This window comes from Dasypus novemcinctus, chromosome 8 (assembly GCF_030445035.2).
Source record: "Dasypus novemcinctus isolate mDasNov1 chromosome 8, mDasNov1.1.hap2, whole genome shotgun sequence".
In the NCBI taxonomy this organism is placed as follows: Eukaryota; Metazoa; Chordata; class Mammalia; order Cingulata; family Dasypodidae; genus Dasypus; species Dasypus novemcinctus.
This window is the reverse complement of record NC_080680.1, coordinates 18,232,246-18,240,522: the sequence shown is the minus strand read 5'-3', so window position 1 is coordinate 18,240,522 and position 8,277 is coordinate 18,232,246. Positions and strand designations below refer to the sequence as shown.

General features: G+C 42.6%; 1 pseudogene; it reads left to right on the top strand.

The window, feature by feature from the left end:
• The first annotated feature begins 325 nt into the window (after window positions 1-325).
• On the top strand, window positions 326-2,963 carry LOC101422936 (gamma-adducin pseudogene; annotated as a pseudogene).
• The last annotated feature ends 5,314 nt before the right edge of the window (window positions 2,964-8,277 follow it).

The following is an 8,277-nucleotide window of genomic DNA, read 5'->3' as shown; positions in this document are numbered from 1 at the left end:
GGATTGTAGGCCAATCTCTCCCAAACACACTTAAGAAGAAATTCTAAGTACAATTTTATTAGGAAATTCATTAATCTAAAAATATTACTATAGACTAAGACCAAGTTAGGTGTATGCCAGGAATCTAAGATTAAATTAACATTAGAAAATTCAGTCTCCCCCTCCTTCTAGCAGGAACAGGAGGTACCGTGGTTACGGTTGGCTGTGGGACCTTAACAAGGGAATGTGCAGTAGTGGGGAGGACAGCAGTATGTGGGGCTGAGGGGGCTTCCTATTGGCTACCCCCATGGTCTTAGGTAACCAGGGGAAATGACAGAATTAAAGTATGAGTTCAGATGGCAGTCAAAGTGTGATCACTACTCCTCCTCCTCCCAGGATGACTCACAATGAGAAGTGTTTGATCACATTAATGAAAATGACTGAGAGTATATGAGGGAGAGGAATATGTGTCCTGATCTATGATGAGATTTCAATATGGTGGAGCAGAGGAAAGGAGTTACTCAGATTCCGCAGAGTCCTACCTTTGGGGAAGACCTGAATTGTCATATTTTCATAGTACTTACAGTTACAAATGACAACTGAGGGAGTGCTGAGTTCCTAGCCAGGGGAACTCGGTCACATTCCCCAGTGGAACAGCAATAATCTCCCAAATGCAACAACAAAGAATATGAAGAAGGATGGTCCAATGCTGAGCCCATGATACTGATGACTATGCTTATGAGCCTGTGTGCCTGAAATTTCAACTAGGCCTAGAGCTGCAGGGTGCCTAAGAGTTACCTCCTGAGACCACCTGTTTGCTCAAATGTGGCCACTGTCTAAACCAAACTCAGCATGTAAATGTATTACCTTCCGAGAGACATGACTCCTGGGGATAAGCCTCCCTGGTACTGAGGGATTACTACCTATCACTAGTTGATGATGCAACTAGAAAGGTACCTTGAATAAAAGGGGGAAAAGGTAAAGACAAATGAGCTTATATGGTTAAGAGTCTTCAAAAAAGAGTCAGGAGGTCATCACAGGGGTTGGGCTTATGCACACCCCAGGAGGATCCCAGAGATAGGCAAAGCAGACACAACTCCAGGTAATGGTACTCCTGAGGAATATGGGGACACATAGGTTCTATGATCATGGTGGTTGGCTCTAAAGTTCATTGCCTTGTCAGTGGGCCCTACCTGGTAATTTGTGTTCCTCAGTGTGATGGTGTTGGACTCAGATGTGAGCTTTGTACGGATGCCTCTTCTATCACTTTTACTGAATATGTGGTTGGTTCTGAGTTTGGTGTATACCCAAGAGAGTTCAATCTCTGAACTGGCCATGTGCCAGCTGGGCCCTGAGACTGAGCAGAGTTGCAGCATCTTCTCTCCAGTTTGTTGGACATGCACAGGTCAGCTAACAGGAAGGTGAAGATGGTCAGCCACCACACTAGGGAACTGAGTGTGCCTACCACTCCAAGCAGGAGAATCACATCCAACAACCATGTGGGATCTAAGCCCCCTCTTGATATAGAGGTGGAGAGGACATCACCAACCAAGAGTCCACAGGATGGAGGAATAAAATATGGATTAGAGTGAACTTACTGGTATGCTACTATAGAACTATTGTGACTAGTAAGGGAAGAAACTGTAGCAATTATCTGGAGAAAGTGGCCAAGGTAGTTGCTGAGGGTACGGAGAGGGAAGTAGAGGTGATATACGGTGGCATTTTCGGGACTTGGAGTTGTCCTAAGTGATATTGCAGGACAGTTGCTTGATATTATATATCCTGCTATAACCCACTGAATGTACAGGGGGAGAGTGTAAACTACAATGTAAACTATAATCCATGTGGTGCAGCAATGCTCCAAAACGTATTCACCAAATGTAAGGAATGGGCCACAATGATGAAAGAGGTTTTTGATGTGGTAGGAGTGGGGAAATGGGAAGTGGGGTATGTGGGAACCTCTCATATTTTTTAATGTAACATTTTTTTGTGGTTTATGTACCTTTTAAAAAAACACAATTTATTATTCAAAAAATAAAATAAAAATTAAATTAAAAATTAAAAAAAAATAGAACAGATGGAGAAAGGCCACAGTCCAACTGGATTATGAGCATTACAACAGATTGCAGATTGCATCACGGCCAGTCCTTTCTAGTCTTTACTTCATCTCTCCTCTGTCCTGTCATGGCCAAACCTATTCACTACCTTCCTGGTGAAGACAAATCCTAATATGTGAAGGGAGAAAAACTTATGCATTGTAAACCTGCCTGCCTGTAAGGATTTGTTCACCTTTTTGGATGGGCACACCTGGAAAAATATATCTCAGAAAGAATAAGGAGCAGGATTTCATTGTAATAATTCCTAGATACTTATCTTTCTCTGAAGCCACAGCCTCTAACTTGGTGAAAGTAATATAATAAGAGAATAGGTTGACCAGGAAAGTAGTCATTTGAAAACTGACCATACATACAGAATTGAGTCCATGGGCTGCAAACTATTCAACTAGTCCTGATGTTAAATGTGTGACATACATCCATACCCCTGCAACAGGAGCTGTGTTTTCCATGACATGTGTCTTCAATCCATTTCTCAAAGTCCTTGATCCTGGAAGAAGTCACCTATTACAAATTTCAAGGGTTATTTGATGAACCAGAGGAGAGACCTCAACTGTAGAAAGTTCTGGAGCCAAGTTGCAAAGTGCTGGTTCTCAAGAATTATGCTGTGGTAGTTCTTAGAGAAACAGTTGGAGGAGGTTTTTCACTATATATTTAATGCACAGATAGCCTATGAAATGCAGGTGTGGGCATTAGCAGGGGAAGGTGGAGTGGACAATCTACTTTTACTGGATCTTCAGAAGCATAAAGCATTCAGTTACACAGTTACAGGTTTTAGAGGAGGAGGTGTGAATAAAAGTGTCCATAAAAAAATGGAATTTTGGCAAAATTAAGTTTGAAGATGGCCTCAGAGTAAGTCAGGCAGGGTGATGCTGTCTTACAAAACAGGGAGGAAAGGGTAATAATTGTCCAATGGAGCTGCTTTGGGGATCTGCACACCAGGAGAGTGACATATGCAACATTTAGGAGAGAATGGAGACACTGAGGTGAAGAGGCCAAAGGAAAACTAAGTTACTGGTCCCACAAGTGGGAATGCCACCGTGTACTTCATTCTCAAGGGAAAAGGCCTTGGCAAAACATGCAACTGAGAGCCACCAGAGGAGGCCAAAGTCATATTCATTCCTGAGAAGTTGGAGGGTGCGGTGGAGGGCTGAGGGTGTTTGTTTCTTCATGAGATTAAATTGCATAGCCCAGCTTAGAATCACTGACTCAGAAAATCCAGTGTGGTGGAGATTGAAGGCTTCACTTCTTCTCTGTGAAATGGTTTCCCAAATAGTGTCATCTGCTGGCAAAGGGACGTGAAGTCAAGGGTTGTCTAGTTCCTTCCCAGACCCCATAGGTCTAGTCAGTGCCCTATTGCTGGGTCCCTGGATCTCTTTTGATAACTTCAACAGGACAATTTTAAAGTTTGAGGAACAATTGAACCAAAAATCAAAAGAGTGTAAAACAAAACCACCAAGCAACTGAGAGAACTGTATTGTAAAATCACCAGCATAATGAGGTGCATATATATGAGCAAAAATTTACAAGGCATACTAAGAAACAGGAAGATATGGCATAGCCAAAGGTACAATCCAAGAATCATGAGACACAGGATTTAAAACAATTAAATGAGAAGCGGATTTGGTCCAATGGATAGGGCGTCCGTCCACATGGGAGGTCCGTGGTTCAAATCCTGGGCCTCCTTGCCCTGTGTGGAGTGGGCCCATGCACAGTGCTGATGAGCGCAAGCAGTCCCCTGCCATGCAGGGATGTCCCAGGCATAGGGAGCCCCACGAGCAGGGAGTGCGCCCTGTAAGGCAAGCCGCCCAATGTGAAAGAAAGTGCAGCCTGCCGAAGAATGGCATCGCACACATGGAGAGCTGACACAAGATGAAAGAGCAAAAAGAAACACAGATTCCTGGTGCCACTGATAAGGATAGAAGGGGTCACAGAAGAACACGCAGCGAATGGACACAGAGCAGACAACTGGGGGCGGGGGGGAGGAAAGAGAAATAAATTAAAAAAATAAGTCTTAAAAAAAAAAAGACAACTAAGCAATGATGTTCACACAAAGCTCCTAAATCAATTCTAGGAAGAAACATAATAGATAAAGAGATAATGGATATTGAGAAGACACTGTTAGCCCTCAAAGCCAGGCCTTTGGAGATAACAAGAGATGTAGAGAAAAAAAGAACTTTAACCCAAGAGTTAGGTAGAACTTACATTTATTATGTCTGCAGACAGGAGCCAAGGATGATCTAAAGCAACACAGACCTAACTTCCATGCTACAGGTTCGTTCTTCCTTAAACACCAAGTTCCTACTTAGCATTTGTTTCAGTTATGCATATGGATGAACTTTTATGCATATGGATGAAGATACACAGCTAGTTGTATAGTTGTATGTTTATTATGTTTAGGAAATCATGTTTGCACATATATTTAATGTACAAAAAGGGGTGGATAACTCCACACTTGGGTGGAAATTTCACTATGTTAATCAGGCAAGTTGAAGTGAGGACAGCCAGGGGCTTCTTCTGCACCAGTTGAAGCTGATTTTCATACTTCATTGCTTCAATAGGATGTTCTTCACCTCAAGAGAAGATCTTGGCATCGAGAGAGGGTTGCCTCTCATTACCTTCTTTTTTTTTTTTTTAAGATTTATTTATTTATTTATTTGTCTCTCCTTCCCCCCTACCCCAGTTGTCTGTTCTCTGTGTCTATTTTCCACATCTTCTTCTTTGTCCGCAGCACAGGAATCTGTCTCTTTTTGTTCCGTCATCTTATGTCAGCTCTCCGTGTGTGTGGCGCCATTCTTGGGCAGGCTGCACTTTCTGTCACTCTGGGCAGCTCTCCTTATGGGACGCACTCCTTGTGTGTGGGGCTCCCTTACATGGGGGACACCCCTGCATGGCAGGACACTCCTTGTGTGCATCAGTACTGATGTGCGCATGGGCCAGCTCCACACGGGTCAAGGAGGCCCAGGGTTTGAACTGTGGACCTCCCATGTGGTAGACGGATGCCCTAACCACTGGGCCAAGTCCACTTCCCTCATTACCTTCTAATTTACATATAATTTTTTCCTTTGTATCCTAGCAACAAGGAAGAAACAAGTTATTTTAGGTAATCAGCCATCCCACATCCATCAAATGTGTGAGCAGAAAGAATGTAAAGAGACATAAAAGCTCATGGGAATGAAAGTCACAATGGGTGAGGATGAAAGTACATTAGAGGGAGGCGGATGTGGCTCAAGTGATTCAGGTCCTGTCTACCATATGGGAGGTCCTGGGTTCAATTCCTGGAACCTCCCGGTGAAGGCAAATGGACCCACATGGTGAGCTGGACTGAGTGGAGAGCTGGCCCATGTGGAGTGCTGGCCTGTACAGGAGAGCTGTCCTGTGCAGGAGTGCTGGCCCTCGTGGCAAGCTGGCCTGAGTGGAGAGCTGGCATAGCAAGATGATGCAACAAAAAGAGACAGAGAGGAGAGACAATAAGAGATGCTGCATATGGGGAGCTGAGGTGGTACAAGAGAAGGAGCATTTCTCTCCTACTCTGGAAGGTCCCAGGATCAATTTCTGGTACCACCTAAGAAGATAAGCAGATACAGAAAAATAGAATGCAAAGTGAATGGACACAGAGAGCAAACAATAGATGGGAGAAGTACATTAGAGGCATCTAACAGCAGATTTGAATTGGTGGAGGAAAGAATTAATGATTTGGTGGACAGAGCATGTGAACTTGAAAAGAAAGGAGAACAGAAAGAGTAAAGAATGGAAAATGGAACAGGTTCTCAGGGAATTGAGTGACATAAGGGAATGCACAAATATATACATGTTGTATGTTTCCCTGAATTGCAAAAGAATAGGAAAGAAGGGGGAAAATATTTCAGTAAAATGACGTGAACCATGTTATAACATTGGGACCATACTAGAATCATTAGAACCCATGAAGTTATCCCAGAAATATCCCATCTTAATGCTCATTCCTCCCAAATATACAAATGGCCCTTCTGAATTGAAGTAAAATATAGTTGTCTAGAGTTTTTAAGACATCCTTTCCTGAAGCCCAGTGCTTTATGTCTACTATTAAATAGATGATTGATTTTATTACAGAATAGTATTCATATTCATGAAATATTATGAAATATTTATTTAGACAAATAAAATATTAACCAACATATCCACCTTTAAAAGGGTAACATATTTTGCCACATTTGCTTCAGTTCTTTTTTAAAACAACGGCTTCATTTATTCATATATCCTACTATTCATCTATTTACCATATACAAGTGAATGATTTAGCATATTCACAGAACTGTGCATGCATTAGCACAACCAAATTTAGTACAGTTATGTCACTCCAAAAAGAAATCCCATACCTATTAAAAATCACCATATTTTATCCCAGTCTCACCACCATCATCACCCTCAACCAGGCCCAACATATGAAATCATTTATCTGCTTTCTATTTTACTGGTTTCCCTATTCAGACATTCTATGTAAATGGAACCATGCAATATGTGGTCTTTTGTAGAGGGGGATGGTTGGATATCATGGCCCCATTGTGCCCACACATCTTCACTTCTCCATGGCTACTGGAGAGTGAGAAGGAAGAATTATGCTGGAAACAGAAGTCAGGAGAGTGTAGTACAGTGAAGGACTAAGGAATTTGTCTCCCTCTTGCCCCACCTACCCATGGAATCTTGGAACCCAGGGATCTAATGTTTTGTACAAGGGAGGGACACACAGGGATCTAGTGCCTGCGAACCTGGGTTAAATCAGCTCTGCCTCCTCTACCCATGTGGCCATAGGCAAGCTTTCCTTCTCTCTGGGATTTGGTTTCCCCATCTCTTCTGTGGGAGCCTATGTGACACGGTTGTGAAATGAATAACTATGGAGGCACACAGGCTGAAGCTGGAGGGCCCACTTCATTATTCTCTCTGTTCTTCACATGTGATCTAAAGCTTCTTTAAAATTAAAAAGTAAAGTAAAATAATAGATAAATAAGAAGACACCGTAAAAAAAAGATGAATTTGAAAACACCTAGAAAAATAAAAAATCTTATGGGAATGAAAGACAAAATAAATGAAATTTAAATACACTGAGGGAAAAAAGCAAGAGATTTTAAGTTGATAATATTATGATTAACTAATTTTCTATGATTGATCTTAGGCACAGTACCTGCAGTATCGCACAAACAGGAGGATAGGAAATCCAAGTGTGCTTTTCTATGCAAGAATGAGTCTTTTCCAACTAGGTTTGGATAGATCATCCCACAACCACTATTCCATCTCATTGCCAAATAATGATTGAACTTCTTATGGTGAATTCATATAGAGATTTATGTTCATTTCTAAAACAGTTTTGTTTTTCAACAAAAGTAATATCAACCTGATTGTTGAAAAAAACCAAAACAATGGAAAATGGACAGATATGGGGTGAGTTTTATGACTGGCCCTGGGGTGCCCTGCCTGTGCAGGGTGCTGAGAGCTGGGGAGGAAATGGGAGAAAGGCTGAGGTGTTCAGTCACCCCCGCTGTTTGGCTCTGGTGTAGGCCCATGGTGTGAGTACTGGTGCCACCTGGGGATGGGATTTGTGGCATCTGGGATTTGCCTCCAGGGGATGTGGAGGATTTTGGTGGGCACTGGGCAGACATATTCTGGACCTGACCTTGACAGTTAAGCATCATATGAGGAAATAATCATGAAAAAGAACTGAGACCAAGGAGAGAGGAAACACCTGCTTCTTAAGTTGAATTATCTTGTTCTCACTTTGCAGGCTCTAGTTAACTTTTCAAATTCAGGCATGCATGCTCAACTTCTCAACCCCATCTTACCAGCCCTAGTGGTCAGACATTCAGATTCCCTGCATGGAGAAGAACCTTCTCTCACCCTGGTTTGCACCAGCCAATTGTCTATTCTCTAAGTTCGATGCTCTGAATCCTTCCGCATTACCTGTGTGCTCTCAGGCAAGCCATGACTCCCAGCATATATCCCCTTGCACAGCTCAACATACGAAGCTGTATTCAAAGGGCTGGTGTCCCAGCAGCAGAGGCAAAGTGTGACTAAACCTGTCCTTGTACCAAGGTGCCCTGGACCCCATGTGTGCTCTCTGTAAAGAGCTTGGAATAGAAAGAGACACATGTCAGGACTCTTGCCTCTTCTTGTCCTCCCTTAGTTTGAACAGCTCTACCCCACAGCTTCT